Source organism: Mobula birostris, chromosome X (genome assembly GCF_030028105.1).
Source record: "Mobula birostris isolate sMobBir1 chromosome X, sMobBir1.hap1, whole genome shotgun sequence".
NCBI classification, from domain to species: domain Eukaryota; kingdom Metazoa; phylum Chordata; class Chondrichthyes; order Myliobatiformes; family Myliobatidae; genus Mobula; species Mobula birostris.
The window spans coordinates 996,324-1,007,314 of record NC_092402.1 but is presented as its reverse complement, the minus strand read 5'-3'; the positions used below and the strand labels follow the sequence as shown (position 1 = coordinate 1,007,314).

The window sequence follows — 10,991 nt, the reverse complement described above, 5'->3', positions numbered from 1 at the left end:
TGAAATGATAAAATGATAATCTGGGACAATCTACTTTTCATGTGGGGGTGTTAGCGCATTGATCCGCATGGATTTGGGAATGCATGAAGACACGGTGACCAATAGGGCAGCCGAGTAGTGTTGCAGAACATAGGGATTTGGGAACACAGATTCACAATTACTTGAAAGTGGCGTCGCGTTGAAAACTTTTGTCACATTGGCCTTCATAAATCAAAGTACTGAGTACAGGAGATTGGGTGCTATGTTGAAGTTGTATAAGATGTTGTTGAGGGCTCATTTAGAGTAATCTGTGCAATTTGCTTTACCTGCCTGCAGGAAAAAATATCAATAAAATTGAAAGAGTGTAGAGAAAATTTACAATAAGTTTGTTTGGATTTGAGGACTAGAATTGCAGGGAAAGGATGAAATGGTTAGGTCTTTATTCCCTGGAATGTAGGAAAATGATGCGAGATTTCACAGAGGTATGCAAAATTGTAAGTGTTATCGGTAGAGTAAATGCAGGCAGGATTTTTCCACTGAGGTTGGTGAGATTGTCACTGGAGGTCACAGTGTAAGGGTGAAAGGTGAAATATTTAAAGGGAAATTGAGTGGGAATTTCTTCAATCATAGTGGGGTGCGGGCGGGGGGAGAGCTACCAGTAGGAGTGGTGGATGTGGGTTTGATTAAATTGAAGAGAAATTTGGATAAGCACATAGACGGGAGAGGTATTGAGGAATATGCTCCAGGTCGGTTATGGGACTCGGCAGAACAACAATTCGGTACGGACGAAACGGGAAAAAGGTTCTGTTTCTTTGTTATGGCGCTCTCTGATTCCAAATAAAGTGCAGCAGAAGCTAAATGCTTGCGTCTGTTGTGGAGAAAGAAGCGGAGTGCTTTAAGGCCTTCTTGGTGGTAGATGAAAATGTATCGGTACGGGATACCTATGATACCTATTAGACCTATAGGTATAATACCTATTATTAAAGTTGTTGAAGGGTTCGGGAGCATGTGAAGTTCGCGGAGCTAGATGGGAAGGGACTAAACCAAGGGGGACAAAATGAATTCGGGGTATACAGACACGAGTTCAGTCGGGAAGAAGCAGGCAGAGACAATGAGTCTATCCCTCCCCCCACCAACACACACACACACACACACGTTAGCAAAGCATTGAAAGAAAAGGTGGACACTATTGGAATTGACATTGGATTAGACCACCAGCATCATACCAGCCTCCTGCCGTCCTCTGGGAACGTCAGACTGTGAAGTTGGTGGGCTTGAATAGGTGGACATATCCATGGACCAATGGATGGGCTGTATTCCGGAGTAGTTCTTTGAATGACATCTGGTGTGGTCAATGAGTCGCCGGGAAGATGCTCTACAATGCCCCCCCCCCCCAACACGCTCCAACTCACACATATACACACACACACACACACACACACACATGTATAAACACAATACCACAATCTGGGAATTGCACTTGTCTGACGTAATCGGATTATGAATAACTGAAAAATCTTTATTTTAAAATCTGTTGAAATCTGTCCCTGTGGAGCCGCTAAGTGGCATTAAAACCCCCAGGTATGTGTTGCCTCAACATTTCTTTCCGAGAGGTCGCCTGTAGCACTGGGGGACAAATCACTGGTACAGAGAAAATGGCTGCATTGTTGGATAGGTATTTGAGTGTGCACAGAATATTGTACGTGTTCATTGCAGTCATTGGAGTTCCTGGTGAGTGAGTAGAGCGATTGATGTTTAGTATTGCTGTGTGTTAACCGGTCTGAACCTGTTTATGGTCATTTTACAAGCTTTCAACTTAATGATCATTGCACAAATATCCGACAGAGATATCGACCCGGTCAATTCAACATTTTGATTTTTCATAGTTAACGGCAAACGAAACTAATCCTCTGTCTTTCCTCGAACTGACGGGATCAAATCGAATATTGTTCTTGTCTTTAATGATACTTTGTTCAGAATTGTACCAGTGCTGGGGGACAGGCAGCTTTCCGGGAAGACCTGACTGGGCTGCAATGAATGGAAATTTAAAACCCTGGGAAGGGTTTACATTATAAAGTTCACTGGGAAGGGTTTACATTGGGAAGGTCACTGTTTCTGAGTTATTGAGCGGATTGAACCCCTAGTTCTGTGTCACGGTTCCCTGCAGTCTGTCACAATCGGGCCCCACTGCCTGTTGGTCATTAATTGGGTTTGATCACCTGAACCGGTGTCCACGGATCTGCCGACGTGTGTTATCGAATTGAACTGCGCTGTAGAATTAACCCATTAACGGAACCACCCAGTCTCTGGTAACTAAGTTGTTCCTGCTGTCTGTTTGAGACTCGTCCCAAATTGGGGTACCTTCGTCCTGAAGAAGGATCTCGCCCAAAACGTGAATTTGTTCAATTCCATGGAAGCTGCCTGACCTGCTGAGTTCCTCCAGTGTTTTGTGTGTGTTTCTCCCCTCTGTATCCCTTCTCGACCCCATCAGATGTTGAGCTTCCAAAGGCCCTGTCAGTCACGGTTAAATTAGTGAAAGCGGCCCCATCAGCGACGGGAATCGGGTAGAGCTCCGATCGTTGTTATTCACGCAGCTCGTTTTTTATCGCTGATGATTCCCACATATCGTCCTATCTCCTCAAATTTGCTGGTGAACGCAGCAGGCCAGGCAGCATCTCTAGGAAGAGGTACAGTCGACGTTTCGGGCCGAGACCCTTCGTCAGGACTAACTGAAGGAAGATCTAGAAAGAGATTTGAAAGTGGGAGGCTGAGGGGGAGATCCAAAACGATAGGAGAAGACAGGAGGGGGAGGGATGGAGCCAAGAGCTGGACAGGTGATTGGCAAAAGGGATATGAGAGGATCATGGGACAGGAGGCCCAGGGAGAAGGAAAAGGGGGGTGGGTGGGACCCAGAGGATGGGCTAGGGGTATAGTCAGACGGACAGAGGGAGAAAAAGGAGAGAGAGAGGGAAGGAATGTGTGTATATAAATAAATAACGGATGGGGTACGAGGGGGAGGTGGGGCATTAGTGGAAGTTAGAGAAGTCAATGTTCGTGCCATCAGGTCGGAGACTACCCAGACGGAATATAAGGTGTTGTTCTTCCAACCTGAGTGTGGCTTCATCTTTACAGTAGAGGAGGCCGTGGATAGACATATCAGAATGGGAATGGGATGTGGAATTAAAATATGTGGCCACTGGGAGAACCTGCTTTCTCCGGCGGACAGAGCGCAGGTGTTCAGCAAAACGATCCCCCAGTCTGCGTCGGGTCTCGCCAATATATAGAAGGCTACACCGGGAGCACCGGACGCAGTATATCACCCCAGCCGACTCACAGGTATCTTTACAGTAGAGAAAGCCACACTCAGGTTGTAGGAACAACACCTTATATTCCGTCTGGGTAGCCTCCAATCTGATGGCATGAACATTGACTTCTCTAACTTCCGCTAATGCCCCACCTCCCCCTCGTACCCCATCCGTTATTTAGTTATATACACACATTCTTTCTCTCTCTCTCCTTTTTCTCCCTCTGTCCCTCTGTCTATACCCCTTGCCCATCCTCTGGATTTTCCACCCTCCCCCTTTTCCTTCCCCCTGGGCCTCCTGTCCCATGATCCTCTCATATCCCTTTGGCCAATCAGCTGTCCAGCTCTTGGCTCCATCCCTACCCCTCCTGTCTTCTCCTATCATTTCGGATCTCCCCTGCCCCTCCCACTTTCGAATCTCTTACTAGCTCTTCCTTCAGTTAGTCCTGACGAAGGGTCTCGGCCAGAAACGTCGACTGTACTTCTTCCTAGAGGTGCTGCCTGGCCTGCTGCGTTCACCATCAAATTTAATGTGTGTTGCTTGAATTTCCAGCATCTGCAAAAATCCTCGTGTTATTTTCTTATCTCCACAGGTCAGGGACACTGTGGCTCCTGTCTGATGTTAGATTAACAGCCATTCACACTCTAGCACTCCTGATCTTTATCTGAAACACGATCCCGTGTTAATTTTCGGATTATATGTTCAGTAATTTCAGCCATACCCAGTACCTGTCCTCATCTCTCTCTCCTCTCTCTCTCTCTCTCTCTCTCTCTCTCTCTCTCTCTCTCTCTAGTGAATTTAGTAGCGATTGCGATCCTGTCTCGTGGAAAGTGCGGCCTCTCTACCTGCACCTCTCGCTACCTGGTGGCCATGGCAGCGGCCGATCTACTGACCGTTGTCACCCAGGTAATTTTGAATCAAATCAATTTGTATTACTTCCCGTGGAGTTTTCTGAGCATCACCCCAGTGTGCAGTGTTATTGATACAGTGAGATACATAGCCACAGACTGTTCTGTCTGATTCACCGTCACTTTCACCTTTGATCGGTTTGTCGCCATTTGCTGCCAGAAGCTGAAAATAAAATATTGCACCGGGAAAACCGCGACTGTGTTTCTAACAATAACCGGCGTACTGTTCTGTCTGAAAAATATTCCCCGATATTTCACATGGGAGCCCAAGGAGATCATGGAGAGTGTACCGTGGTTTTGTAAACTCATGGACAATGTTTTCATTGACTCCGGGTGGGTAGCATATGACTGGTTCGATACGGTTTTAACTCCATTCCTCCCTTTCGCTGGGATCCTGCTGTTCAACGCTCTGACAGTCAGACACATTTTAGTGACCAGTCGGGTTCGTAAGGGGCTGAAGGGTCAGAGCACGGGGGAGAACCGCAGTGACCCGGAGATGGAGAGCAGGAGGAGGTCTGTGGTTTTTCTCTTCACCCTCTCCGGCAGCTTCATCCTCCTGTGGCTAACACTGGTTGTAAATATCATATATTATCAGGTCTCAGGATTCGATTTCAATGATTCCGAATGGATATTTCACTACATCGGGATTTTACTGAGGGATTTCAGCTGCTGCATGAACACATTTATTTACGCGGTGACTCAGTCGAAATTCAGGGAGCAGATGATCAGCGCGGTGAAATATCCGTTCACCTCGGTGCTTCAGTACATTAAGAGAAAACGCGTTCTGAGCACAAGCCAGAGGCGGCCGGCGTGCCTCTAGTCCGGTCTCCACTGTGTGCGTGCGTGTGTGTGTGTTGGAGCAGGTGGGCGGGGGGCATTGCACAGCATCTTCCCGGCGACTTATTGACCACACCAGATGTCAGTCAAAGAACTACTCCGAATACAGCCCATCCATTGGTCCATGGATATGTCCATCTATTCCCATTCACGCCCAACAACCTCACAGTCTGACGTTCCCAGAGGACGGCAGGAGGCTGGTATGATGCTGCTGGTCTAATCCAATGTCAATTGCAATAGTGTCCACCTTTTCTTTGAATGCTTTGCTAACGTAAAGAAATAGAGCTGGATTTGGGCAAATGGCGGTTAACTCTCCAATTTAAATGCTCATACCCACCATCAATAGGATTGCAGAGAATTGGGTGGTGCGGAGAATTGGGAAATAAATCCCTTACTACTTCGATCTTCAAATGAAAGCTAAATTACACCGAAACGTAATGAAACACAATACTGTCAATTAAATTAAAGTCACTGCCGTAAATTAATAAAGTTTTTTGATGAAAATTATTACCCCGCAAAGATTGTAATGAAGACTGCGTTTGATTTCTTTCAACCTTATGTTGAATGTATGTGTTCAACTGCTTCACAATGACAAAACCTACAGGGACGAAAAAGATGGTTTCCAACAAGGTATAAGGAAAAAATTAAGCATCGTGTGCTCAGCCATGTCAGTATAATTTTTACCTTCTTGTTTTACCCCTTCTCCTACAATCCCAACTGTTTCGGTATTCTGTGAGAGTTTCTCCCCTTATGCCCATTATCCCAGCTGTCTTGCCAAAAGCCTCTAATTGTGAACCCTACCAACCCTCTCTCTTCCGATTATCTAAGTGAAGGTCTTTATCCGCAGTCGAACTTTTACCAGATTTTGTAGCTGAACACTCATCCCTGTCAACACCTCGATCTGCAGGAATCCATAAAAAGCTATCATGTAAACCAATATATTTGTATATGAAACGATGTTTGATTAGTTTCCAACAATAAACCGGACCTACTGCGTACAACGTTACATGAACAAATTTCACCCCCCCCCCCCACTTTAAGCCGAACATCATGGCACCAAATCTGCTGTATGTACTGATAAATTGTTCTTTATCATTACCTGTAATTCTGGCCCAAAAACAGCCACACTAATATTCCCAGTTGAACTATCTTTTGACCCAGCTGTAAAAACGAGTAACATTTGTACTAATTTTCCGTAATGTATTGCTAAACCAACAAAATCTCAGGCATAACAAATTCATTAGACTTTATTAAATCGTGTAAGCTAAAGTCAGCTAAATTCATGGGAAAAACAAAGTGGGTTAGAGACGCGACAGTGGGTCATATTGCATATTCATCTTCCAGTGTGATAAGAACCCAGCCACCCAAAACTAAAAGCCCTCTTCGTGTGATGTTCCCAACAGTCTTACAGCACACTTTATCAGCGTGACCATATATAACAATTACATCACAGAAACTGGTCATCTCGGCCCTCGTCCGTGCCGAACTCTTACTCTCACCTAGTCCCACCGACCTGCACTCAGCCCATAACCCTCCATTCCTTTCCTGTCCATATAGCTGTCCAATTTAACTTTAAATGACAATATCGAACCTGCCTCTACTACTTCTGCTGGAAGCTTGTTCCACACGGCTACCACTCTCTGAGTAAAGAAGTTCCCGCTCATGTTACCCCTAAACATTTTGTCCTTTAACTCTCAAATCATGTCCTCTTGTTTGAATCTCCCCTACTCTCAATGGAAAAAGCCTAAACACTTTATCTATCCTCCTCATAATTTTAAACACCTCTATCAAGTCCCCCCTCAACCTTCTATGCTCCAAGGAATAAAGACTCAACTTTTTCAACCTTTCTCTGTAACATAGGTGATGAAACCCTGGTAACCTTCTAGTAAATATTCTCTGTACTCTTTCTATTTTGTTGACATCTTTCCTATAATTCGGTGACCAGAACTGTACACAATACTCCAAATTTGGCCTCACCAATGCCTTGTGCAATTTCAACATTACATCCCAACTCCTAAACTCAATGCCCTGATTTATAAAGGCCAGCGTACCAAAAGCTTTCTTCACCACCCTATCCACATGAGATTACACCTTCAGGGAACTATGCACCATTATTCCTAGATCCCTCTGTTCTACTGCATTGTACAATACCAAAATGTAGCACCTCACATTTATCAGTATTAAACTCCATCTGCCATCTTTCAGCCCACTCTTCTAACTGGCCTAAATCTCTCTGCAAGCTTTGAAAACCTACTTCATTATCCACAACTCCGCCTATTTTAGTAGCATCTGCGTACTTAATAATCCAATTTACCACCCCATCATCCAGAAAGCAGTGACTCAGTCGAAATTCAGAGAGCAGGTGATCGGCTCGGTAAGATATCCGGTCAGTACGGTGCTTCAGTTCATTAACTAAACCACGTCCTAAGCACAAGGCAAAAGCGGCTACATTGTCTCCTCCCTTTCACTGCCTGACCTCGCAGATGTTATTCCCGGGTGGATTGTCCCAACGACCGACAATTCCGGAGATTAGCATTGTGTGGGAGAGGAGCAGGGCAAAACACCATCCTGGCGACTCAGTACTTCATTGGCCCACCAGGTGTCAGTCAAACAACATTTCCCACCCATTGGTCTGTGGATATATCCATCCATTTCCATTCACGCCCAGTTACCTCACAATCCGACGTTCTCAGAGCACGACAGGGGCCTAACCTAATGCTGGTTGGCTCATCCAATGTCATTCACACCAGTCTCCGCTTTCCCCTTAAATGATTGGCTAAAGAGAAGGTGGGGGAGTGGGACTAAATGGAAGAATGGATCAGCTCATGATAAAATGGCGGAGCAGACTCGACGGGCCGAATGGCCGACTTCTGCTCCTTTGTCTTATGGTCTTATGGTCTAAGTGAAGAAATAGGGTGTGGTTTTGGGTAAATGGTGGTTGACACTCCAACTTAAAGGTGCATTCCCACCACCAACTTGTCTGAAGTGTGGTGCAGAGAATTTGAAAATAAAACCCTTCCTGCATCCTTTTCTCCCCCAAATGAAAGCCAAGTTACCACAAAAACACTATAGATTGTAATTATTGAAAGATAAAGTTTTTAGATGAAAACTATCAGCCATCTTTCAACCATCTTTCAACGTGATATGCTGCTCACTGTAATAGTATGTGCTGATCTGTTTCATCTGTGGAATTCTCTGCCACAGGAAACAGTTGAGGCCAGTTCATTGGCTATATTTAAGAGGGAGTTAGATATGGCCCTTGTGGCTACGGGGGTCAGGGGGTATGGAGAGAAGGCTGTGGCGGGGTTCTGAGTTGGATGATCAGCCATGATCATAATAAATGGCGGTGCAGGCTCGAAGGGCCGAATGGCCTACTCCTGCACCTATTTTCTATGTTTTTATGTTTCTATAAGGACAAAACATACAAGACCCAGCATTATGCTTTCCAAAGAGATATAAGGAGTAATTAAGTGTAGCAAACCGAATTCTCAGTCGTGTCAATTTAATTCTTCCCATTCGTGTTTTACCCTCTTCTCCCAGAAACCCAACACTGTTATGTATTCTGTAAAGGTGTCTCCTTACGCCCATTCTCCCACAAGACTTTCCATTAGCCCCTAGTTGTTACCCATACCAACTCCTTAGCTTAATGGGAAGGTTAGTATCCAGAAATGAATTTTTAACAGCTTTTCTAGCTGAACAGTTAACCCGCTCATTCCGCTCAACAGCTCTGTGTGAAGGAACCCCAAAATGCCTTCACCCAGCTTCACCATTTCACATCCCCCTTTCCCTCTCTCATGTTATCTCTCCCATCTCCTCCCTTTGCCGCTCCTCGTTCCCCCTACTCCCTATTCTCTTTCTTCCATGGCCTTCATTCTCTTTCACCAATCAACCTCTCTGCTCTTTGCTTCCACTCCAAGCATCTGGTGTTCCGCTCTCCCCTTCACCCACCTTCCAAATGTCCTCCTCAGCTTTTTTTTAAAAATCCAGTCCTGCCTAATGGTTTCTGCCCGAAACATCGACTGTGCTTTTTTCCACAGATGCTGCCTGGCCTGCTGTGTTCCTCCAGCATCTTGTGTGTGCTGCTCGAATTTCCAGCATCTGCAGATTTTCGAGCAAGACACATCAAAGTTGCTGGTGAACGCAACAGGTCAGGGAGCATCTCTAGGAAGAGGTACAGTCGACCTCTTCAGGTCGAGACCCTTCGTCAGGACTAACTGAAGAAAGAGCTAGTAAGAGATTTGAAAGTTGGAGGAGGAGGGGGAGATCCAAAATGATAGGAGGAGACAGGAGGGGGAGGTATGGAGCCAAGAGCTGGACAGGTGATTGGCAAAGAGGATATGAGAGGATCATGGGACAGGAGGCCCAGGGAGAAGGAAGGGGGGCTGCGGGAACCCAGAGGATGGGCAAGGGGTATAGTCAGAGGGACAAAGGGAGAAAACAGAGAGTGAGGGAAAGAATATGTGTATAAAAATCAATAACGGATGGGGTACGAGGGGGAGATGGGGCATTAGTGGAAGTTAGAGAAGTCAATGTTCATTCCATCAGGTTGGAGGCTACCCAGACGGAATATAAGGTGTTGTTCCTCCAACCTGAGTGTGGCTTCATCTTTACAGTAGAGGAGGCCGTGGATAGACATATCGGAATGGGAATGGGACGTGGAATTAAAATGTGTGGCCACTGGGAGATCCTGCTTTCTCTGGCGGACAGAGCGTAGGTGTTCAGCAAAACGGTCTCCCAGTCTGCGTCGGGTCTCGCCAATATATAGAAGGCCACATCGGGAGCACCGGTCGCAGTATATCACCCCAGCCGACTCGCAGGTGAAGTGTCGCCTGTGATCTGCAGACCTGAAAATCTGCAGATTTTCTCTTGTTTGTGATATAAACCAATACTTTGTATATGAAATAACAGTCTGATGAGTTTCCAACAGTAATTCTGACCTCCTGTAGTAATGGCCTGTTTTTAGACTCATCAAAACCGAAAAGTAATCTGAACAAATTACAACTTTCATAAACAAATTTCCTCCACCCACTGTAAGCCTAAAATTATGCCAACCAGTTCTGCTGTCTATACTGTAAATGGTTTTTAAGTTGTTTATTTATCAATACCTGTAATTCAGGCACAAAAACAGACACGTCAACATTCCTTCTTAAATTATATTTTGATCCATTTGCAAAAGCGGTTAACATTCCACAATAATCGTCCTTAATATACTGATAAATCAACAGACTCTCAGGCATAACAAAATCTTTAAACTTTATTAAATCATGTAAGATAAAATCAACTAAGGTCATTTGAAAAAAACAAGGTGGGATTACAGAACACGGCAGTAGGGCACATTGCATAACCCGACAATCCCATGTCTCTAGTAGGGTTAGGGTTAGGGTTAGGGTTATCCAGTTTTGGCCGTTCTATTAGTTTTGAGCTTCACGATTAGACCATAAGACCATAAGGCAAAGGAGCAGAAGTCGGCCATTCGGCCCGTCGACCCTGCTTCGTCATTTTATCATGAGCTGATCCATCCTCCCATTTAGTCCCACTTCCCTGCCCTCTCACCATAACCTTTGATGCCCTGACTACTCAGATACCTATCAATCTCTGCCTTAAATGCACCCAATGACTTGGCCTCCACTGCTGCCCGTGGCAACAAATTCCATAGATTCACCACCCTCTGAAAAAAATTCTTCGCATCTCTGTTTTGAATGGGCGCCTTTCAATCCTTAAGTCATGCCCTCTCGTACTAGACTCCCCCATCATGGGAAACAACTTTGCCACATCCACCCTGTCCATTGTTTTCAACATTCGAAATGTTTCTATGAGGTCTCCCCTCATTCTTCTAAACTCCAAGGAATACAGTCCAAGAGCGGACAAACGTTCCTCATATGTTAACCCTCTCATTCCCAGAATCATTCTAGTGAATCTTCTCTGGACCTTCTCCAACTTCAGCACATCCTTTCTTAAATAA

General features: G+C 45.3%; 1 pseudogene; it reads left to right on the top strand.

Moving 5' to 3' along the window:
• Positions 1-1,562: 1,562 nt before the first annotated feature.
• On the top strand, positions 1,563-5,012 carry LOC140191830 (probable G-protein coupled receptor 139; annotated as a pseudogene).
• The last annotated feature ends 5,979 nt before the right edge of the window (positions 5,013-10,991 follow it).